The sequence below is a fragment of the Hordeum vulgare genome, chromosome 6H (assembly GCF_904849725.1).
Source record: "Hordeum vulgare subsp. vulgare chromosome 6H, MorexV3_pseudomolecules_assembly, whole genome shotgun sequence".
NCBI classification, from domain to species: Eukaryota; Viridiplantae; Streptophyta; class Magnoliopsida; order Poales; family Poaceae; genus Hordeum; species Hordeum vulgare.
Window position 1 is genome coordinate 390,884,788 of NC_058523.1, and position 25,568 is coordinate 390,910,355.

Genomic DNA, 25,568 nt, shown 5'->3' on the forward strand with positions numbered 1-25,568 from the left:
ACCTTGCCCTCACAGACATCTTGGTTAAACTCCACAATATGAAGTAGGAGGCTCCCAAGAGACACCTAAACAATCTAGGAGGCACCACCCTCCAAAAGGTAATAGATGGGGTAGATCAATGAACTCCTTGCTCTTGTGCTTCTAAAGATAGTCTCCTCAACATCTATCTCTCTCACACAAAATATGCATGGGTAGGAGAGGTTGATTTGGTGGAAAGAAGTTTGGGGAGGCTAGAGATCAAGATTCAAATGATTGGATTGGAATATCTTGGTCTCAACACATGATTAGGTGGTTCTCTCTCAGAAAATGGATCTGGAAATGAAGTGTGTGTTCTGAGTGCTTCTCCCACGAATGAGAGGTGGGTGAAGGGGTATATATAGGCAGCAGCCAAAATCCAACCGTTACACACAAAAGAGCAAACTCGGTGACATCGAAGTGGACAACTCGGTGGTACCGATTAGCACTTAAGTGGTGAACTTTTGTATTCCGGTGAGACCGATATATAGAACTAGGTGGCACCATAAATGTAACTAAGATTTAGATGGCCAAACTCGGTGGCACCGATACTCAAACTCAAAAAATCCGATTTTGTGTATCTTGGCAACAGAATGTTGGTCACACTGAACTCGGTAGCACCGATGCAGTTTCGGTTGCATCGATTTGGTGGGAATGGCTAGGGTTCTATCTTAGGTTCAAACTTGGTGGGTCCGATGTGGCAATGTTGGTGACACCGAGTTTGTGAATGTGGAACTTGACAGAGCCGATATGTGGGGAAAAATGACTGAGTGTTTTAGCGGCTAACTTTGAGCATTTGAGCAATCAGTTCATTTTACTACCTCAGCCCCTTTTAATAGTATTGGCTTTCCTATGGACTCAAAAGTTATTTCTCACAAATATAAAAGGAAGAGTCTACTAGCTTGAAGCTTGAGCCAATATTATTCCTTTCTTGCATCCACGGGCATCTCCAAAAAAACCTTAAGCCATAACATCTTTTGAACTTTTCTGAAATATACTTGGAAAACACATTAGTCCAATGATGCATATGTTGTGATCTATTATAAAAACCACCCTAGGGGGCAATTGTGCTTTCTAATCATCCATGAAGGCCTCAATAATCTTTTCACGAAAGTTAGAGAATATAGAAGTCATACATTTTTTGGAAGGTAGCAGGTGTGTTACATAGACCAAAAGGCATACACCTATAAGCGTAAGTTCCAAAAGGGGATGTAAAGGAAGTTTTCTATAGGTCCTCTTTTGACGCAGGAATTTGAGAAAATCCAGAATAACCATCAAGAAAGAAAAAGTGTATGTGCTTATATAGCCTTTCTAACATTTGATCAATAAAAGGCAAAGGGTAGTGATCTTTCCTAGTGGCTTTATTCAATTTCCTAAAATCAAGTACCATCCTATAACAAGTTACTATCCTTTGTGGAATGAGTTCATTTTTATCATTGGGAACAACAGTTATACCACCTTTCTTAGGAACACAATGAACATGACTTACCCATCTACTGTCAGCAATAGGATAAATTATACCTGCTTCCAAAAGTTTTAGTATTTCAGTTCTTACCACCTCCTTCATTTTAGGATTCAGGAGGAGTTTATGATCAACAACTGGTTTGGCATCTGGTTCCATATTGATCTTGCGGTGATAGAGAGTAGGGCATATGCCTTTAAGATCATCAAGAGTATAGCCAATAGCATCCTTGTGCTTCTTTAAGGTTTTGAGTAATCTCCTTTCTTCATGTTCTAAAAGGTTAGCACTAATAATAACAAGATATATCTTCGTGTCATCAAGATAAGAATATTTCAGAGTATCAGCTAAAGCTTTGAGCTCGAACACTGGGTCTTCTTTGGGTGGAGGAGGATTGCCTAAAATTTCAACTAGTAAGTTGTGCTTAAGAATAGGTTGCTCATCAAGAAGTATCATATCTAATTCATTTCTTTCATTCAAGTGCATATCATTCTAATGATCAAGGGGTACTGTTTTAATGAGTATCTAGGAGGTACAACAATATAAGCAAGACCAATTTTTTCATATTTATTAGACAATTCCTTTTCATGCGATTGTTTACCAAACTTTGAAAAATATAACTCATGTGATATATCTCCGAAGGTAACTTTAACCTTTTCACCAGCACAATTAATTTCACCATTAACAGTATTCAAGAAAGGTCTACCAAATATTCTGGGGCAAAACTTATCTTATTCTGAACCAAGTACTAAGAAATCAGTGGCATATTTGACGTTTCCACACAATACTTCAACATCTCTAATAGTCCCAATTGGCAATATAGTATCTCGGTTTGCAAGTTTAATAGTAACATCTATTTCTTCAATGGAAACAAGTGCTATAACATGAATAATTTCTTTATATAAAGCAAAAGGTATAGCATTAACGGTAGCACCTAGATTACAGAGGCCATGATAACAGTGTTCTCCAATCTTAACTAAGATAATAGTTGTGCCTACCACTTGTTTATTCTTATCAAGGTCATTCTATTTATTTCTAACACGCTTTGCAATTGTAGCAGCTTCATCACAAAGGTAAATAACTTGTCTATCAATGTTATCAGTTAAGAGATCTTTAACTAGGGAAGCCTTAGCCTCAACATTAATTTTATTCAAAAGGTGTAGGTGTCCTAATATGACTTTTATTAATCACTTTTGCAGCCCTAGCATGCTCTCTAATCTTAACAGGAAAATGGGGTTTCTCAATGTAAGCAGTGGGAACAAGTGTGTCTACATGGTTAATAATTATTTCTTCTTTATTTCAACAAGTTCATCTTGTAGTTTTTCAGTAGGAGGATGGAATTTAAACCACTTTTCCTTAGGGAGATCAACGTAAGTGGCAAAAGTTTCACAAAAGTAGCTATTATCTCAGGATCAAGGCCATATTTGATGATGAACTCATGAAAAGCAGAAGTCTCCATGAAAGATTTAACACAATCAAACTTAAATTTTATACCTAACGCCTTACCTCTATCGTGTTTTAAATATTCAAACTTGTGTTCAGTATTTTCTAGAAGATTCCATCTAAATTCAATAGTCTCCTTCATGTAGGAGCCAACCGCACAAGCGTCGAGCAATGTTTGATCATCATGAGAAAGCCGAGCATAAAACTTTTTTATGATCAATTCCCTTTAGAGCTCATGATTGGGGCAAGTGTGCGTCATAGAGTTAAGCCTCCCCCAAGCTTGAGATATGAATCAATTAAAAATAAAATTCTGATCATGATGAATCAAATGCATAGGATAAAACTTCTCATGAAATTTCAATTTCAAGCGATGTCAATCCCATGATCCAATATCATCCAATAGCCTGTACCACAATAATGATTTTTCCTCCAAAGATAAACGGAAAACTTTATTGTTGACTTGGTTTCTGGGTATACCTGAAAGCTTAAACAATCCAAAAATCTCATTGACATATATTAAATGATAATCAAGATGAGTTGAACCATTATAAGGTTTAGCCAACAATATTTCTACCATACTCGAAGGAATCTCATAATAAATATTTTTAGTAGGTTCAGCAGGTTGAGGGATGATTTCCTCAACTTCCGTTCGAGGCGAAGATGGCCCAAACAAGGCACTCAAAGGGTGACCGTTCATAGTGACAAGTAACAATAAATTTCAGCATGTACCGAAAATGTTTCCGTACCAATTTCCACTTACCACATGCGCCTCACTCCCCGGCAACGGCACGAGAAAAGAGTCTTCATGACCCACAAGAGTGTCGAACCCAATGAGGAGCAGAAATGATAAGCAATTTTCAGCAAGGTATTGTGTGCAAGTGTTGTAAGTAGCAACGATTGATAGTTTTGTAGCAAGGTAATTTTTAACAATTGACAAGTAACAATAGTAGCAAAGGTGCAGCAAGGTAGCCCAATCCTTTGTATAGAAAAGGACAGGCCTGAAAGTACTCTTATAGAAAGCAAGTGCTCTCGAGGACACATGGGAATTTCTATCTAGTCATGTTCATCATATTAAGTTGATTCGCTTTGCTAGTTTTATAATTTGATATGTGGGTCGACCGATGCCAAGGTGTTGTTCTTACTTGAACTAACAACCTACTTATGATTAGCCCCTCTTGCAATCTTCCGCAACTACGAAATAACAATTAAGATAAATCTAACCATAGCATGAAACATGAGGATCCAAATCAGCCCCTTATGAAGCAACGCATAAACTGGGGTTTAGGATTCTGTCACTTTCGCAACCCATCATCTACTTATTACTCCACAATCACTTTCTCTAGGCCCATATCATGGTGAAGTGTCATGTAGTCGACGTTCACATGACACCACTAAAGGAAGTAACAACATACATATCATCGAAATATCAAACGAATGCCAACTTTATATGATTACTTATAATCAGACTTATCCCATGTCCTCGGGAACAATATTAACTACTCACACCTCATCAACATGTGTAACATCCCAATTCTCGGAAAGGTTGAGAAAAGTTTTTCAAAAATCAGGGCAAGAAAATTTCGTTTGTTTTATATTTTCATAAAAGCAGGAATTAAGTTTTATGGTTTGGAGATTTTAATTAGATTTAAAACCAACTTAAATTTAAATTGATGTTTTGTTCTCTGCTTTTACTTGGATTTTGTTGTGAGCATATTTAGTTATGTGCATCTAATTTTTTTTTCTTGGGTTTCTAGATTTCGTTTGATATCTGTTCGAGCTTCTGCTAATTCTCTATATTTTCCTTGAAGGAAAATCAATTCTTTTCGTCAATTAAACTCTGGACAGAATTTCCCCGCCTCAATCATATTTATTTTATGTGTCTATATTACTTTGTTTCATCCACGTAAAAGGTCAACTCTTTTTGCTATCTATTTTTCTAGGCGCAACCCGACTCAATCTTTTCCTACAAATGAATGGGCTACACATTTGTTTGCTTTTCTTTTCCTTTTCCCATCTTAATTTTTTTTTCATGGGCTTGATTGATCTGGCCCATCTCTTCCAACTAGCGAGCCTTTCCTCTCCTTGTTCTGTATGCTCACAAGTACCTGTAAGTAACAGCCATTTGCAATTACACAACAAAAGAAACCACTCGACCTTCCTTAAGTTCTCCCTCCGTTCCTATTCTCTCCACTCACCATCTCTTCCAACGAGGGCCTTTTCTCCTTCGTCTTTCTCTCGCATGTGCATGCAAACGAGGACGTATTCTATGGCTCATATAAACCTACAGGAAGAAACCTATAGCCACTCCACTGCCCTTCCATAATTCCCTAACTCTTCATCGTTTGCAAAACCGAAGGCACCAGTAGAGGCCCCTCTACCTCCTCTTCCAATTCCGTGGAAGCTCATGCATATTCCATTCCTCCTCTCCCCGTGAAAGCTCCCTGAACTTCGAAGCTCCATGGATGTGAGGTCGCGATTCCGATGACTCGGACCATCTCCATCCTACTCCATGCTGCAGCTCCATTTAGAGAAGAAAGAACGCGATCCATCCACCACACACGAAGAATTATGCATGTCCGCGTACACTGTTCGTCGAGTTCATCGCTTTGTATCTTCATGCTCGGTGAGTCTCTATCCAATTCCTCTTGCACACCGTCTCAACATCACGGGTCTTATCTCGTAGACATCATAGTTCCTCCTAGTTTGGCCGTTGGGCGCGTCGATGCTATCGGTCGCATGAACCAAATATTATAGACTTTTTCCATTGTTTTTCATTTGTTCATTGCTTGATCTAGCTATCAATAGATGAGACTTTTTAAGTGGTCAGAGGACCCCGTTTGTGGGTTTAGATTTTGCATATATATCATATTACATGTTTGTTTAGTTCACATAAGAATTTCACTAAGTGCAAGTTTCTTGCACTATTTATTTTTTTCACTCGTGTGATGTTCTAAGAGCTACATAAATTAACTGGATTACTTGTTTGATAATTGTATTGTAAAATATATATCCGTGTAGTCGTTTGGTTAAGATTTACGGAATGTATTGATCGGTTAATTTTGCGTGAATATGTTATTGTTCATAAGTTTGTTTATGCCTAGGAGTGCATTTTATGTGTCTCATAATTTTTGATGCGGCAAATGATTTGTTAGATTATTTTACCGGTTATAGTTTTTTGAAAATAGTTGAACATATTATTTCAAGTATTATTTTTTATGCTATAAGTAGTCGTAGGATATATGTACGTACACGTGTTGTGAATTATTACCATGTTTGTAAGGATTTTATTTATTTATTTATTTTAGTTTTGTAGTCCTCACTTGTGCATGCGCACACAACTTTGACAATGTTCGTCATGCTTATAGGTGCATAGAATTTTCATTTTTTTTTGCTTTGTTTAATCACATGGAGTAATTTATTTTTGTTTAACATGGCAAATATATTAGATTGTTCCATATATTCTTTCTCAATCATGTTGCTTATGTGATTTTTTATGTGTGAAGTCATGGCATGTTGTAGGTTAGCGCTTATCTAATCATACGTGTTATATATTTAATTTTTTATTTACTAGTTATCATGAGCATGTTATGTTACATTAGATTTTTAAGTAAGTTGATATTGTTTTAGAGTTGCTATAAGCTAAACGAAGCCAAGGTTAATCATTGGTTTTTGCGTATAGTTAATTGTCATTTAATCTTTACAAATATTTAGACTGATCTAAATATTTATCTTGGTTGGCTAACATTTAGTCATGCATGTCTAGTATAGGTTAGTTGTATTATTTCATGTGTTTTGCATATGTTACTTATGATAGATATCAAACGAGATGCTTTGTTATTGGAGGTGACTACATTATAGTTCGTTGCATAGATATTATCGTCTATTTGATCATGTAGTTTTATAGATGTTTGCTATCCATTATGCATGGTTGGTTGTTTTATGGACCGCCTTATATTTGTATAGAATTTATTCTTGTGACACATGTTCTTTGTAATGATCATGTATGTGTTAGCACGTGCTCAAAGTAGAATTCATATTTTGGTTATATATTACAATGTGTTCAAATTGATAGTTTATACTATATTATGAGGTAGGCTTCACTTTGTAGATTTACATGATAATAGTTTATGATCTCATATATTTTAATTAAGCATAAATTCTTTTGCTTGAGTACAATCTTGCCATGATGTTGTTATTTCATGTATTAGATCAATCTTAAGTTGTTTATCTATGTATTCACAAGTTTAGGTTGTACTACATAGAAATGCATGTCATCTTGTTACTTATGTTATTATAGTATACTTCCTCATATTGTTGATGGCATGATTCAATTGTTTAACCTCCCTACATGCATAGTATGCGATGTCGTAGTGTTATATGTCATAACTAGCATGCTATTGTCATGTGCTAATTGCATGCTTCCATGTTTGTACATGTTATTTAGGACAGTAAAACTGGACCTAAAGCGAGCTCTCTCATGATTTATCCATTTCTGACCGTCCATTTGCGTCGTTCGAAAGATCTTGACCGTGAATCTGCTCTCTGTTTCGTCCGCCATCACATATTATTTTTACTAAGCCAAATGTCCTAAGGGGCTGCTGCTCCACAGGAAAAATCTGAGCTATCTGGTAAACTGGGCTTCTTATCTAGCCCATTTTTTAAACCCAGGAGCGGTCCACAAGTGTTGGGCCTCCAGAATTCTCCAGCGTCGCTCGTCCCACGTTTTCTTTCATCGAGAGAGGGAGGTCGAGGGGATCAGGTGACCTGCCCTTCGCTCTGCCCAGATTTCCATCGAGAGAGCGGGCGGAGGACGAGGGAGTTCGGTCGCTTCATGGTTGTGAGGGGAAGCGGTTGGACATGCCAGCCGTCCCGTGACGCAGACGACCCGTCACGGCCAAACGCCCCGCGGTAGGGCTGTTTCAGGCCATCACGAGTCGACGTAATCGCCGTCCGGCTGTTCGGCTATTCGTCTCATGAAACTGCTTCCCAGGGATTTGAAGGAAGTAATCACTCTTCAGTTTCTCTCCAAGCATTCAGGGTGTGATATGCTCCTCTCGCGGTGATTAATTGATGCCTAGCACTTTGTTTCTCGTTCTTCCGCCGTGTATATATGCTTACTCTCCGCTTACTCTTCTAACTCCGGCGACTGAACATCCATCAGCATGGTGCTCTTCTAGGTTTCCCTCTACCTTTATTTTTTATCATCCATGTATGATTTTCTTCTTCCACCCAATATAAATTTTCTGCAGGTGTTGTTCATACTAGGAGGTGGATTTACTGTCCTAAATTTGCAAGTATGCGTGTGGATTTTCAAGACAGGCTTTGTGTCATTCCAAGCATAAGGTGAGTTTCTTTCTGGATTAATATTGTGAACAGAATTCGAATTAAGGTGCAAGGAACTTCAATTCAAGATTCCTCATATCCATGCCTAAAACTGAAACTTATCAATTCTTGACACGCTTACTTAACAATTTGCTTACGTTTTTTCACCTTCCATGTAAATGCAGCCTATACTTTGATGGATGTTCATGTGAAGGTCTCTCTAATTTACATAATTGAGTATTCATCAATTTATCATTGATGGAATCAACAATTATGAAAATGGGGGAGAGAGTCCTCTATTTTTTTCATAGCATGCATGAATGGGTAGCAAAATTAAGTTGTTTAGTCTTCAGTTACACATACTACTAAATAGTAGCAACTCACATTCCTCTTCTATTTTCCATACCATGCACGAATGGGTAACAAAAATATCCATCAAATTTGTCTGGACCATGTTATGTTCCCATCAATAATGATTTAACCATCGGAGACAAAACTCTCAGTATACTCTGCTATCATCTCTGAATTCTTGACATTCTCATTATCTACAAATTTTTTGGTTTTGTTTGTTTCCATTTGTATGATGTACGTGTATGGGAAATTTAATCTTATAATGTTCATTCAGGCAAGATACACTTGGTTCAACCTGGGGCAGTGATGTCAGCAAATTATTGGAAGAGTTAAGTAAGTGCAGTATGTATCTCATTTTTTTCTTATAAGGGAAGGGGCAGACCATGGGACAGATAATGTTGGTGTTCTTTTCAGTGCTCTCCGTTGTGTCTGTGATCCGCTTTGTGTGTATAAATAAGTGCATTACCTGTAACATGTGTCCATAAAATAAGATCATCATAACAACCGTCCTTTTTGCACGGCAGGGACTATTTTAGTTGCGACCTGAGGGACAAGGACCTCGAGGAGGAGTTGGCCAACTGGAGTGCTAGATTTAGGGCAATTTTGCCAAAGCACTTTTATTAGTTTCATTCACAATACCAGGACTGGAGAACGGGAAGTCCTTGTAGATGCAAGCGAACATAAAGTTCATGTGGTCGATTTTCACATGATTTCTTACTTCTTAAGTCGATTTTGTTTGCAAGAACAAGATTGACAGCGGCCTTTTGGATTGCACTTTTAATAAAGCTTTGAGCTCAAGGCCTTCGATATTTGTGAAGTTTTCCAAGAAGAAGATTAACTGTAGCATCTTGGAGTGCACTAATATTAGGGATTTTTATTCTGATGCCCCTGGTTCCTTTAGTCGTACATATATGATCTTGGAGTGCACTAATATATAAACCCTTTAACATTTGTGTTGCCCAAAGGCTACAAATTTTGTAATTTACCCAAATACTTAGCATTTTATCCACCTAAATATGAGTGTATTGTATCAGATCATATATTCCCACATTATTAAGACACCATGCATGTGAAGTTATTTATGTTCTTCTAATGCTACTTTTTGCAAATCTTTGAACATGTCCTGCCTTATATGAGGTACTCACTCGTTTCATGTATGAATTCACTATAACGATTTAGGGACCTTGAATCTGATTTGTCAAATGTAATCTTATACGCGAAAAAGCGTGCTTCATTGGGCAAAAAGATAAAGTTGCTTTAAGCAATACAACATTTTGATAACCAAACACACCAAGCAGTCAGCTTGGTAAGCTACCTATAAAAATTTACAAACATTGATAACCAAACATATTTTCTCTCCTGTTGGTCCTCCATACAAGCATTTGTTTCTTTTAAAATGACCAAAAAAGCCTATGTGAAGCTATAGCTTCATGTGCGAATCAATTTACTCCAGACAATAAGATACTATACTACAGTTGACGTGACAAATTTATTGCATCATCAATAGTTCAACTTCAGTTGTACCAAAAACTGAAATCAAACACATTACTTTAGTGACATATAAAGTCACTTGCATGCCTTTGGACCAGCTGTAGTCAGCTTCATGGAAGACGCTTATCACTTTGTACTAACACATTATTATATGTATAAACTAACATGAACTCTATGTTCTTACATAAATTCCTAACACTCTCATAACATTAAATATAGACAGGCGCGGCAACGCACGCCATCAACGATCTAGTAAGTAGTATGTAGGGTTGGTGATACTGCCTTGCTTGATCATCATGTTAGGTGATATCAACTAAGGTATCTCATTGTTGAGAGTTGTATTCTACTAGTATCATACTTTAGCATATCGTGTGATAATCATCCATGCTTAGAGTTATACATGTGTATCTATTATTGCATGTATAACCATCATCCATGCAAGATATATTTCTTGTTTTATGATGATCTATGTATTATAGTTGCCTAGTACTTGTTGCTTTCATATGTTAAATTTCATCTCATGCTAGTTTTATGCGTGTACATGTTGCTATGACTCATCGTACGCTTAGGACGAGTCATATGTCATGTTAGTAGAGTTGTGTTTTGATCATATGTGTTGTTTAACTTGTTATAGTAATCGACATATGTCTGGTTTGTCATATTGGAGATATATGGTTTAGTATGGTTAGGGCTAGACCGAGATCATTTCAATTCTTGTTATTCAATGATGTTTGATTGCTTAACTAGCATAGTTTATAATGTTGATTTGGTTGTCATATAGATTACTTTCTTTTGAATGATTATATAGGTAATGAAAATGTTAGGATGCTTTAACAATCATAAATTGTATTTATTTGAGTTCAACTTTTACATTATCATGTCATGTTGTGATTGTGTGGTTAAATGCATAGGATGATTCCATTCCATGTGTGTTTGTTGTCGTTGTGTTTGTCATGCGGTAGTTTCCTATAGAGTTGGCTGAGGTGTAGTGGGCACTACTAGTGTTAGTAGTATATTTCGTATCAAAACATTGGTCTTGATCACCAAACCTTCTTTAGCAGTGTCAACCTAACCGTATCACTTCATTAAATCCCATCTCTCACCTTCGCCATCATGATACCTCATTTTGGAATCTTCATCCGATCAATATCTTGCTATCCATCCAGTCTTATTGTTGTTTTGGATGTTATTTGGATTTGCTATTGCTTTGGTATTTATTGTTTGTCTTTTGCTATCGTTACGACGAGTAGGGAGTGACGATGTTGGACATGGACAGAAACAGGTTATTGAAGAAGGACTCAACAACGAAGGCATGCCTCCTTCTTTGATCATACTTATCCTATGTTTTATAAATTGCATTGAGTTTTATGGTTACACCATGCATGTTTTTAATCTCGTATCTAGTGTGTCGATTGACACATTACCTTGATCCGCTTGTCGCCTATCCATTTGACACCTGAGTAGAAGTATACAGTATCCGGTAGAGTAGAAATGCTTAGCCATGCTTATTACCCTATAGGTGCTTGTTGTTTGACCTTTGAGTCATTGACACCTGAAACTTATAGCTGAGTTGGCCAGTTGGCCTTGTTGACCTTCTCTATCCTCTTCTACTCTGGGTGAAAATTACCATCTGAATACTGGCGCGGGCGACAGCTGAATCAAGGATTGAAGGAGCGATTGGCTGCCCAAGGTGAAGGGAGCAATCAGTCATCCGTGCCGCATGAGGCCTAATAAGTCTTGGATTTGAAGATTGTGTAAACAGTACAACCACATGCTATATGGGCACTGGCTTGGTCAACTAAGCTAGTCAGCCTTAGGTGTCGATGTCGCTGTATCGCAGATGGGATAGCTGCCTTGTGAGGAGTATCCTCGGCACAGATGGGGGGACCGGTTTGAGGACGTACTCTTAGTTCCGTGCGCCAGACCCGGTGGGCATGTCACATCTTTGGGGGATCTAGTCTAAAGACCTCGTCACAATCTCCCCGCCGGTATACCAAATGGTGTACTAGACCAGCGGCCACTAGTGGCATCAAGACGAGATTGTGTCGTGTAGGTAAAGTGTATAACCTCTGCAGAGTGTAAAACTATTCGAATAGCCGTGTCCACGGTCATGGACGACACATGAATCTTTCTTGACATAAAGGACCTGTCTTGCTTATTCCCTCTTTGCCTCAATTGTTGGAACCTATGATGAGTGTGAGTTGATCGAGGATCCTCACTTTGATGAAAGTTACTTTCGATATAAACATGTTCTCATCAAAAACTGCCTTTATCCAAATGCTATTGTTTTCAAATAAAATTAGCTTTTATACAAATGAGCCATATAGCCTTCCTTTCAAGCCACGTGTAGCTATTAGGACCTTCTCCAAAGGAGGCATGCTGAGTACGTAATGTACTCATGGAAACACTTTTGTTGACAACAGAGTTACATGAAGATGAAGGTGATGACTACGACCACTATGGTGATCCGTAGGAGTGAGGTCACGTGGACTACATCGACTGCCTGTGGCTGAGATGGAGTCGCTACGCATTGTATTTTCCGCTGTTTTCTGGTTGTATTAAATGTCATGAGACATTTGTCAATGTATGCCTTGGGGCAATATGTAATAAAATAATTTTTACTTATCGTGCAATGATACCATTTCGCTGTGTTGTCAACAATAATCGTGGGGTTGACAAATATACACAGGAGGGTCTGGAAGTAAATTCCAGGTTCTCACAACATGTTCAACATCAGAGGTGCAACAAATGTGATTAAGGATCTAAACATTATATCTTCCACCAAGTAATGCAACTAGCATAAACTACTAGCTGTAATTAACACAACTAGCAACCTACAGGTACCAACCTAAGGGTTTGAGACAAAGATTTAATACACGAGATGAAATAAGTTTGGAGATGATATGGTGATGGTGAGGATGTTGAGGAAGATTGGACCTCCCATGAAGGAAGAAGTACTGGTGATGATGGTAGCTTCGATTTCCCCCTCCCAGAGAGGAATTACCCGAGCAGAATAGCTCTGCCGAAGAGCAAAAGGGCCCTTGCACAGGTTTCCGCCTCGCTACAGCGGCGCTTCCTCCCAAAATTTATGTCTTCATTTTTCTCTAGGGTAAAACACACCATATAGGAGAAGAGGGCGTTGGAGGACCTATAGGGGCCCCACAAGCTATCAGGTCGTGGCGTGGGGGGATAATGGCTTTTGCCCAGGTGGTGCCCCTCTGCAGTGTATTCTTGGCCCAATAATTCTTATATATTCCAAAAAAATCTCTTGAAGTTTCAGGTCATTTGGAGCAACTTGATTTTTCTGCTTTTTTCTCAGTTTCTTTGTCCACAATTCTAGTTTCGAGAAACTTTCCTCTTCATAATGTACCTTGCATATTCAAAGAGAAAAGACATAAGAATTACATAATAACAGGGAATAATGGACAATAATAATACAAGTATCAATAAAGATTCATGATGCAAAATGGACGTATCAATGTATTTTTAGCGGGCGCCTCCATGCATACCGCTTCGGGCGAGAGAGAGACTAATGGGGGGGGGTCCCATTTTCAAGGTTAAAGAGAGAGAGGGAAGGAACACAACATGGCGGCTCTATCGCTGGTGTTTCTCTGGCGAGGACGTCACGACGGTCGTCGAAAAGGAGGGGAATGGATCTAGCGCATCGAGACGAGCACATATGTACCCGACTTGACAACTGAGATGAATGGTCGATGTCGGAATGTTCTCCAAAGAAGGCAAGTGGCGGATCTCAAAGGAGTTGATGAAGATTGTGTCAATCCGATGAACCAGCGACTCCCTCATGCTCAGGAGTCCACCACGAGCACGCCTAAGGAGGAGCGTGAAGATGAGGGCACTGGAGAGAGAGCGATCGAGGGGGGTCCACAACCAACTCTGGTAATGATAAGAGACTGGAGGCCCTCTCGGCCTTGCCCCAAGCTGTAGTGATCGGTTTATGGCCACGTGAAGTGGTGGGGATGGATAGAATGGCTCGGGGGTAGCCCTATTTATAGATGCCGAGGTGGCCAAGATCGAGCTCCGCCGGAGACGAACTGCAGAAGGAATGGCAGGGGGAAAGTGCTCGGGTGTTACTCAAAGACGATGGAGACGATGCAAAGAATAGTGCATGCACGCGAGCAAGGATCCAACACACTAAGTGGAATAGGGCATGCATGCAGGTGCACTATTCTGAATAGAGGCGTCGTGTTCACGCTCGGTGTGCGGCCTACTGACATTGGGGAGGAGCAGAGGGTTGCTAGATGGAAGGAGCGGAGCATGCTGAGTGGCACGGGTGTTGGTGTCAAAACTGACGGATCTCGTGTAGGGGGTCCCGAACTATGGATCTTTGATCGAAAGGTAACAAGGGATGAAGTAGACGATGTTTACCCAGGTTCGGGCCCTCTAGATGGAGGTAAAACTCTGCATCCTGCTCTTGTTTATACTGATGATGTGGTATCGAATACAGAGTTGATATACCTCGAGATCAGATGTTGTGGTCTAAAACCCTATGAATAATGATCTTAACTTGTCTCAATATGAGATTGTCTATCAACTAGCCTAGCCTCGGTTTATATATTTCACTATAGGCCTAGGATAACAAGAGCCCTAGTGAGCTACGTTGGTGTAGAGAATTCCTTGTCTTGATCAGAAAGTTTGGTGGTATCTTCCTCGTATATGTTATCGGCTACCTAAAGTGGCCCACGAGTCCGTCCCATAGATATAGGTCGGTGTGCCGAGGACCCCTTAGTCCCAGACTCCCTTAGTAGCCCCCGGACTGGCCACCAATGTTGTAGTCTTGATCCTTAGCATCTTCACGCGTCCAAGGTCTTGTTGCAGGGCGACTTCTTCTCCCCATTTATGTTCGGCCAACACCAGTTCGGCCGTCGATGACTTCCTGATTTCTGTCTTCAAGTTGGGGACGCTCCTCGGTTCTTCCGAACTGTTCTTCGTCTTCAGCCGTTAGTCTTGAAAACTGGTTTGACAAATCTTCCCATCTTCGATCTTAAGGATCGCCGAACTGAATCTGAAGAATTCACACATCCAGCATCCGAGGAGCCCTTTAATATTTTGCTCTTCATTAATGCCTCATTATTTTTATAACACACCTCGGGTTTTCCCATGTAGCGGTTTCCTCTTGCATCCGAGCTCCAATGCCGGACTGCATGTGAGGTGTATTTTTGCAGCCGAGCTCCAACGCTAGATTTTCCCTCTATGCAGCAAGCCACTTGGATCCAAGCTTTATGCCGGACTGCTTCCCAGGTGGTGCACCACCTCGGCTGCCAGCTGATTTTTTTGGATTTTTCCAGTTGGTGCCATTTATTCTCTGCCGAGATGTATACCAATAGCCCTCAAGGCGCGTATCGGTCTAAAACCCGGGATGGACTTGAGGTATAAAAACCTCTGATCCTAGTAGCCCTTGAAACCCAGGTTGATTTGTGAAATCGGCCTAGGGATCAATCTCCTAGCTCGGCAACATACTTAGGAACGTAAATGCAATGTGCATAGTCCTCGAGACTCAGGTTGGGTGTAGCCAACCAACCTAAGGATCATAATCTCCTCGGAAACTTTTCTGCACTTGTTGTGTACGTTTTGACAACGCTGAAGTACAGATCAGCGGGAAAGATGTTGAACTACACGTTGGAAAAGATTTCCCTAGAAAACTATCAAGACAAACACCTCAAACAAGAGGATGTCATGCCTCCTGAAAGGAAAAACATAAAAATAGGTTAAAGGTGCCATAAGCCTGAAAAACCAAAAACCTTTAGCATAAACTTTACGTCTGAACTAAATCAAGTTTCTTGGTGCCAATCCAAAAATTGGTCTTAAAGATGTTGAACTCAATATTTCAAGCGAACCAGCCTTTGGCTTCAACCTCCAAATCCCAAAGGTAGAGTGTTTCTCCGAGGCCAGTTTGTCAAACTAAACTCGAGCGTCTTTAGAAAGAAACCAGGCAATCCGTCTATCGACCACACACTCGAGTCATAAAAGGGGCGGTGGAAAAAGACTTTGCAACAACCAAGAAGAAAACATTTATTATAAAACGGCTCCTATAAACTTTTAAGAGCCCCGGGGTAACATGGGCAAAGTAAGTATTTTTAACAACGCTCTTAACAAGCTAAGTTTTTGACAAACAAATTTTTTGTTTAACACAAATATAATGCTTGGTTGAACCGCACATAAATTAAAAAAAATTAAAGATTGAGCATGAAACCGACTTAGCTGGTTAATGTACTCGGTGTCACGTGGGCCGAGCATGTAGCGGGTCAAGCTCCCAGCCCCCAAGCCGGTCCTGAGGTGCCCGAGTGAAGAGCTAGGATTGATTAAGTGGCAACGCAGTACGGTCGATGTGGCGAGGCAAAGCTCCCGGTCCAGCTATCATGACGAAATTGGTCGGCTGATGATGCCAAAGTACGTTGATGAAGAGATGGTGAAGCCCCCGGTCTTACTGGGTTGACGAAGGAGGTCGGTCTGGTGACTTTGGAGCCCCCATGCCAGCCGATGTGTCGGAATAGGTCGGCGTGTTAAACATCGGTTTGAAGAAAGCAACGGCGCAGCGATGCCGACGCAGGTCGGTATTTGGGACATAGTCAACGTTGGCTTGATGAAGCAATGACACGCCCGACCCATGCACCCCGTTGGTGACGAGGTTATCTTAATGATTATTCGGCCTTGTGATGCCAAACTCTTGGTCAGCTGTCCGAGATGATGATCCGAGATGGTTGTCGTTGGCTCAGTAGAGCGGCAATGTAGTCGATGTTGGCACAACTCGAAAGCCTTGGAAAAACATTGTCAGGCCGGTTTGACCCCTTAGTCGAGGACTCCCTCAATGGGAAAGTTGTGGTGGTGCGGTGGGCGAATGGGTGACAGCAGAGGGGCCAAATGTCGAGAGCGCCGACTGCATGTCGAAGACCTTGCACACGTGCGGTCACCACCTGCACTGGCACATGTGGGACTTTAGGCGAAGCCAGACTATATCTAGGGTGTTCTACCTTCAACACGGTTTTACTTGGTGCTCTCAGCTCGACACCTATCTCAATGGACAAGACATGAGTAAGCAGGAAAGTTTCTGGATAGAAACTTGGGCAGGAAGCTGAGAAAAAAATACTTGGGTTTAAATGGTGAAACTTTGGGTTTAAGATTCTCCTAGGAAGCTAGTCATGTGGTAAAACTTTCATCTCAAGAGGAGCAAGGAAAAATATACTTGCTTCGCAAACTGCCATTTCTGGCCAAAAGCAAAATTATTTTCTGTAGCTAAAATTCTCCAAATGACTATAGCATATTTTCATGTGGAGGTGAGGCATGATCCAAAGAATGTTTAGGAATTAATTTGGGATTTCCTGAGAAAGAAAAATGAAGGTTTCTTCATAGCATGGAGAGAAAATGAATATTTTCCAATTAAAGAAAATTATGCCATGGCAAGTTTGAGAGAGATATGAGGTGAAGAAAGGTTTTCAAGATGCTGGGGTGAAATCCAAATTCAAATGAAAATATTCAGTAAATCCAAATTAAAAGAAAAATGGGAAACCCATGGTGTCACAAACCTTCCCCCTTAGGATGAATCTCGTCCTTGAGATTCGGTTGGTTAGAAAACAAATATGGATATGTTGTCCTTAAGTAATCCTCTCTTTCCGTGGTGGCCTCATTCCTCGGTATGATGCTCCCACAACACTTTGTAAAATCTTATAATGAGGGTTCGAGTGACCGTGTCCATTTCATCCAAGATCCTTAAGGGTCTCGCCTCATAGGTTAAATCTTTATGGAGCTCTAATCCCGTCATGTTTTTCTGTTTTGCGGGTGGTGCGATGCATTTACATAGCCGAGGCATGTGAAAGACATCATGCACATCTGATAGTTCTGGCAGTAACTCTTGTTGATATGCCACTTTACCAACCCTTCTCGTAACTAGAAATGGACCAATGTATCGAGTTGTGGGCTTGCCCCAAGTATGAAACCTCTTAATTCCTTTCATGCGGGTAACTCGGAGATAAGCATATTCACCAGGTTCAAAGCTGATATGTCTATGCTTGGGATCATAGTAACTCTTTTTATGTGATTTTGCTGCCTGTAATGTGCCATGAATTTCCTTGACTTGGAGGTCCACTTCCATCATCACATCATGCCCAAAGATTCGTGTGTCTCCAGTTTGAGACTAGTTCAGTGGAGTGTGACATTTCCGTCCATATAGTGCCTCTAAAGGTGACATCTTGAGACTGGTTTGGTAACCATTGTTGTAATAAAACTCAGCGTAAGGTAGACTATATTCCCACATGGATCCATAGACAAGAACGTAGGCTTGCAACATATATTCCATGATTTGGTTAACCCATTATGTCTGTCCATCTATCTGTGGATGGTATGTCGTGTTGTGTTTTAGGGCCGTCCCCAAGGCTTTGTGGAGTTGTAGCTAGAATGCCGAGGTAAACAAGGATCCTCGGTCTGAAGTGGTTATTTGGGGGTAGTCCATGTAGGCTCACAATCCTAGATATGTATAGTTGAGCAAGCTGGTTGGCACACTAGGTGGTCTTAACTGGAATAAACTAAGCTACCTTTGTAAGCATATCGACCATGACCCATACCGCATCATTTCCTCGTGGGGTCTTAGGCAATCCCACAATGAAGTCCATACAAATGTCATCCAATTTACATTGTGGAACTGGCAGGGGTTGGAGTAAACCGGCGGGTTTCTAATGTTCAGCCTTCGCCTTGTTGCATTTATTGCAACACACGACATAATATGCTATATCCTACTTCATACCCTTCCACTAGAATGTCTGCTTCAAATCCAGGTACATTTTTGTGCCTCCGGGATGAATAGAATATGTGGATTCATGGGATTCTCTCAAAATACACTGTTTCAGTTCCCCATGGTTAGGCACATAGATTCGATTCCGGAATCGTAGGGTATCTTGAGCATCTATGTTAAATTCTTGTGTTTCCCTTTATGCACTTTGCCTCTTATATGAAGTAGCGATGTGTCACCATGCTAAGCCTTTCGAATATCGTCTTCAGTTGTCGGAGTGATCTCCAAATTAGTTGTAGCCTCACAAATGACCATGTTGAGTTGTGTTATCTCCTCTTGAAGAGATGAGTGAAAGGACTCAATTAGAGAGTTTGTTGTGGTTGGTTTATGACTAAGAGCATCTACGACCACATTAACTTGTCCTCGATGATAGTTGATACCAAGGACCTAATCTTTGATCAACTCCAGCCATCTTCTTTTTCGGAGATTTAAGTACGGTTGGGTGAATATATACTTGAGACTCTTGTGGTAGGTGTAGATTTGACATCTCTTCCCAATGATGTAATGACTCCATATTTTTAGGGAAAGCATTACGGTTGCCATTTCCAGGTCATGTGTTAGGTAGTTTTCCTCGTGTGGCCATAGCTGTCTAGATGCATAGGCCATGATCTTTCCATCTTGCATAAGTACACACTCAATGTCACGTCTCGATGTGTCGCAATAGATGTCGAAGCTTTCATAGACGTTTGGTACGTAGAGCCAATACTCTAGTTGTGATTAAACGAGTCGTCGCCTCATTGAAACTGTTCTCACATGGTTTCGTCCATATAAACTTTTGATTCTTCTGAAGCAATTCCATCATTGGCTTGGAAATCTTTGAGAAAACTTCAATGAAGAAATGGTAATACCATGCCAGACCCAAGAAACTTATGATTTCTGTCATGGAGGCAGGTGTCTTCCAATTTAATACTTTTGTGACCTTGCTTTGGTCCATGGACACTCCTTGAGCTGAAAGCATATGCTCAAGGAATCCCACTTCCTTAAGCCAAAATTCACACTTGTTAAATTTGGGGTATAGTTCCTAGGCTCGTAATCGCTCCAATACTGCATGGAGATGTTGTTTGTGCTCTTCTTAGCATTTGGAATATATAAGAATATCATCGATGAACACCACCACAATCTTCTCCAAGAAGTCCATGAACTCCTTGTTCGTCATGTGCATGAAGAAGGGAGGGGCATTAGTTAGTCCAAATGAAATGAATGTATACTCACACAATCCATATCGGGTAGTGAAGGTCATATTGGGAATGCATTCTTCTATAATTTTCAGTTGGTGATACCAGGTTTGCAAATCAATCTTGGAGAGCACTTGAGCTCCACGGAGTTGATCAAACAGATCATCGATCCTAGGAAGCGGCTATTTATTCTTGATCGTGACATCACTGAGAGCGCGATAGTCAACCCGCATGCAAAGGCTATCATATTTATTGCCCACAAATATGGCGGGTGCACTCCAAGGAGACGAATTGGGGAAAATATAATATTTTTGAAGCATTTCATTCAGCAGTTTCTTCAGTTCCGCTAATTCTGATGAAGGCATATGATAGTATTTCTTGTAAATCGGGGTTGTCCCGAGTACCAGATCAATAGAAAACTCGAGCTCCCGGTCGGTTGGTACACGTGGCAATTATTTTGGAAACATGTCTCAGAATTCGCAAACCACCAGGATTAAATTCATATCCATAGCAATCGCTGCATAAACCATTCCCTTCTTTGGCATGGCTCTTCCGGCAAAGAACCGAGATGGTTGCCCCGAGGGATTTATTAAAGTGACTTCTTTGGGTTCGCGGTTGATACAGACTTGGTGTTTTTCAACCAATCATTCCCAAAATGACATTCAATTTTGAGGATTCAATGGATAACAGAGATGCGGGAAAAATAATCCCATTGATGGATATTTCTAATCCTTGGCATACAATATTTTTCCCGAGCATGGATCCAGGGGATTGTACCCCCATAACTTTGTCCAAAAGAGTGTAGGAAAGCTGATGCTGGGCAACAAAAGTCCATGAAATAAAAGAATGGGAAACCCCGGAATCGAATAAAATTGTTGCAGGTATGTTATTAACAAAGAACGTAACAATGAACACTTCAGGTGCTTCTTGGGCTTCTTCTGCGGTGATATGGTGAACTTGCCCTTGAATATACTTGGGTTGGGGTACAACCCCACATGATTGACTTAAGGATTCAAATTTGATGGTGACTTTCCGCTCTGGGGACACTGTGTGGCATAATGTCCAATTTGACCACAATAGTAGCATGCATTGGTATACTAACAATCTACCTTCACTCGTTTTGTAACCATGGTCTGTAATTTATTCTCCGTCTTGGTATCCCTTTGTTTCCACGTCGGCTTAAATTCGAACTGCGGTTGTTGCAAAGTATGAACCTTGTGAAAAGCTTGTACTTCCTTCTTGGGTTCAAACTTGTTTTTGCGGTCTTCATATGGAGGCTTATGATCATTTGCAAGCTTGGGTTCCCTTTCTGCAATGATTGCTTTGTTTACCAATGTTTGGAAGTTGGGGAAATCCAACATACTGAGTGTGCATCAGAGGGTATGGTTAAGCCATCCTAGGAAATGATCTATATTCCGTTCTTCGGTGGCTACATCATGAATGGAATAATGGACCAAGTCATTGAACTTGTTCAGATACTCACTTATGGTGGAGTTCCCTTCAAGAAGAGAAAAGAACTCGCGTTGGTTGACCTTCATAATGCCGACAGGAATATAATACTTGCGGAGTTTATCCTTGAACTTATCCCAGGTAATTTCATCATTAGCAGGCCACATGATTTTGGTATAGTCCCACCATATAGCACTTGGCCCTAACAAATAATGGGTAGCAAAACGTACTTTTTCAAATCCTTCAGTGCATGCAATTTTCAGCTTCTTTTCAATAGTCCTTATCGAATCATCGGCTTCCATCGGATCTGCTAGCTTGTTGAAACTTGGTGGCTTGGTCCTATGAAAGTCTGACAACTTAGAGTGTGAACCGTTATGATTATTGTTGTTCTACCAAACCATAGTCTACATATTTCTCATGAATTCTATCAGACCTTGGCGCCTCTTTTCTTCAAACATCCGCATAATATGTTCTACGCTGGTTGCTTGAGGTGGAGGAGGGGGTGGATGATATGGTTCTGGGGAATGTCTGACTTGCCTGGCGGATCGATGAACTTGGGTATCATCACCACCATGAGTGTTGCTGCCATACCTAGTCATCCTATATTTGTTTCCCAATATGACACATCGAGATGAGCAACATCCATAAGGAAAATGAGAAGCCAAAGCAACAATCCCAAAAAGAAGAACAAGGAAAACCAAAGCGAATAAAAGACAACAACATAATTATACATAACATCACACAAAATACATGGAAATACTACATCATGGATAATATTACTCCACTACACGCATACAACCATACATCAATGTCATACTCGTCTACTCGCGCGTGCAGGCATCACACTGGTTGTCTGAAGGTCCTGCTAGTATCTCCTTGAACTCAGACTCAGACTCAGATTTGATAATGTTAACCGAGACTTCCGAGGCAAAGGAAACACGGTGATGCTGACAGGATGGTTCTCCCTCAGGGTCTGGAGCAGGATGACTATGTACCATAGGGGCGGTTAGAGTAGCAAGGAGTAAAGTCCATTCAGCGGAAGACTTATGAGGAGTTACTGTTGAGGTATGTAAGTTACTATGGGTGGATGTAGATGTAATAGGTGTAGGTGTAGGGATGGGGACTGGAGGAACGAGTGATACATATGAAAGAGAAGGTGGAGCAAACGAAGTTCGAGCGGCTGCAACTGCCTCTCGAGTGCGGTTCAGCTCCATGGATAAGTTGTGGATCAAGAGGTATCCAACTGTTATGTACCGAGGCACATGATTGGATGAACAATCACACTCTGGATGGATGTTAGGAAAGTGGACTCGTCGTGTGTCGAACAGGGGTGGGTAGAAGAAGAAACTTGGGTGAGTCTACATCTGAATCTGGTTGTAGCGCAAGTCACTAAGTGCCTCAAATGCAGCAAACTGGATCGCCTAGCCAGGTGTAGAAGCCATTCCGCCCTTGGTTGAGTGAGTATAGGTGCCCACCAAGGTGATGTTGTGCATAAAGACCTCGGCGTGATACTCGTACACACCGTCTACAAGCTACTCTCGGTACACCTGGAACACACGGTCATAGCCATTGGGGTAGAGTCGTGCCACACGTTGCAAAGCAGGTGCGGGTAAGTAGCAGGTGCTGACTCCGACTATTAGATTCATAGTATGAAGTATGGTGCATGGGTCTTGATGATAATGCATCCATCTTAATCATAACAATATGAATATAATCAACTAATGCATCCATCTTGATCATGACATGTATCATGAATTCTACATGACTAGCATAAAAATATGACATGATATGAGTAGAATACAGCAAGTATAATAATACGAACCATTTAAATAATTATGCATGAAAAATGAATTTAATTGAAATAAACGAGTGCCATTGCAATGCCATCTTTGCAATTGAATGTTGTGGCCTGCCATAGTTGAGAGGAGAGTCACAATACTCCTGGTCCTCTCCAAGGAAATTAGTTTCTTTTGAAAAATAATATAAATGCAAAAAATGTCACAAAAAGTATTTTATTACACCAAAATTCTAAACAACAAGAAAAATTCTCAAACTTTGCAGCCAAAAAGTTTAGCTCAAGACAAAACTAATGTAAAAAGTGTAAACTCATTTGGACTTATGGTTAAAAAGATAAATATGGTCAAAGTTCTGGTCAAATGTATGAATTTGATATGAAATTAGAAAACTCCAGAGGCGGCCACGTCAAAGACGTATTTTCAGCGGGATCCTCCACTCATACCGCTTCGGGCGAGAGAGAGAGAGACTGACAAGGGGTCCCACTTTCGGGGTTAAAGAGAGAGAGGGAGGGAAACAAAGCATAGCGGCTTTGTCGCCGGTGTTTCTCCGGCGAGGAGGCCACAACGGTGGCTGGAAAGGAGGGGAATGGATCCAGTGCATCGACACTAGCACATACATACCCGACTTGACGGCTGAGGTGAACGGTCAACATCGGAACGTTCTTCTCTCGATATGATGGGTGGCAGAGCTCGTTTGAGTTGATGAAGATGGTGTCAATCCGACGAACCAGTGACTCCATCGTTCTCAGGAGGTCAGCACGAACATGCATGAGGTGGAGGGCGAAGACAAGGGCACCGGAGAGAGAATAGACAAGGGGGATCTGTGGCCAACTTTGGTGATGATCAAAGGATGGAGGCCCACTCTGCCTTGCCCCGAGTTGTGGTCATCGATTTTTGGCCAGGGGTAGTGGTGGGGGTGGCTAAAACGGCTCGGGGTGACCCTATTTATAGATGGCGAGTTGGGAAGGCTGGAGCTCCGCCCGAGATGAACTGCAGAAGGAATGGGATGGGGAAAGAGCTCGGGCATGACTCAGAGACGACGTAGACAATGCCAAGAACAGTGCATGCACACAAGCAAGGTTGCATCGTACTAAGCGCGATAGAGCACGCATGCATGCGCACTATTCTGAATGGACGCGCCGTGTCCGCCCTCAGCGTGCAGTTTGCCAGCGTCGGGAACGAGCAGAGAGGTGCTAGGTGGAAGGTCCTGAGCATGCTGAGTGGCACGGGAAAGCTGCAGTGGCGTGAGGAGAGCGAACGAGCAGCGTTAGAGGGCCCTGATGTCCACAGCACGCCGATTGCATGTCGAACACCTTGCACTCGCGCGGTCACCGCTTGCACTGGCACACGCGGGACTGTACGCGAAGCTAGACCATGTCTAGGGTGTTGTCCCTTCAACGCGGTGCTCCTAGGTACTCTCAGCTCGACACCTAGCTCAATAGATAAGACATGAGCAAGAAGAAAAGTTTCTAGACAGAAACTTGGGGAGGAAGCTGAGAAAAAAATACTTGGAGTTAAATGGTGCAACATGGGGTTTAACTATCTCCTAGGAAGGTACTAATGTGTTAAAAATTTCACCTCAAGAGGAGCAAAGAAAATATACTTGCTACACAAACTGCCATTTCTCACCAGAAGCAAAAATGTTTTTTGCAGCTGAAATTCTACAGATGAATATTGCATATGTTTACATGGGGAGGTGAGGCATGATCCAAAGAATATTTAAGAATGTATTTGGGATTTTTTAGCAAGAAAAAATGAAGGTTGCTTCATAGCATAGAGAGAAAATATTCATTTTCACAAAGAAAATGAATATTTTCCAATTAGAGAAAATTATGTCATGGCAAGTTTCGGGAGAGCGATGAGGTGAGGAAATGTTTTCAAGCAGGCCCGGGCCCACAGTGGTGCCACATGTGTAGCCCGCATAGGGTCCATGATTTTGGGGGCCCAAAATATATATATAATATAGCATATATTTTTATTAAAAAAACCAATCGTGCGGTCATGGGCGACTAGGCGTCCTGGCCTCGCGTCGTGGCTCGCCTCCGCATCATGGGCGCCTCGAGCGAGCTGGCCGCTGGGCGTTTGGGCCAGTGGGTCGTTGCCTCGAGGCTTGACTGCTTGAGCATGAGCGACCTGGGCGTGATCGTCAGGCCTAGTGCCTGCCTGTCTGGTAGGCTGGTAAACGTGATTGCCTGGCCGCTGGGCTCCTGATCGCATGATCCCATCAGATCTCTCGTGAGAGAAGCTAGTCCACCTCTATACAGAGA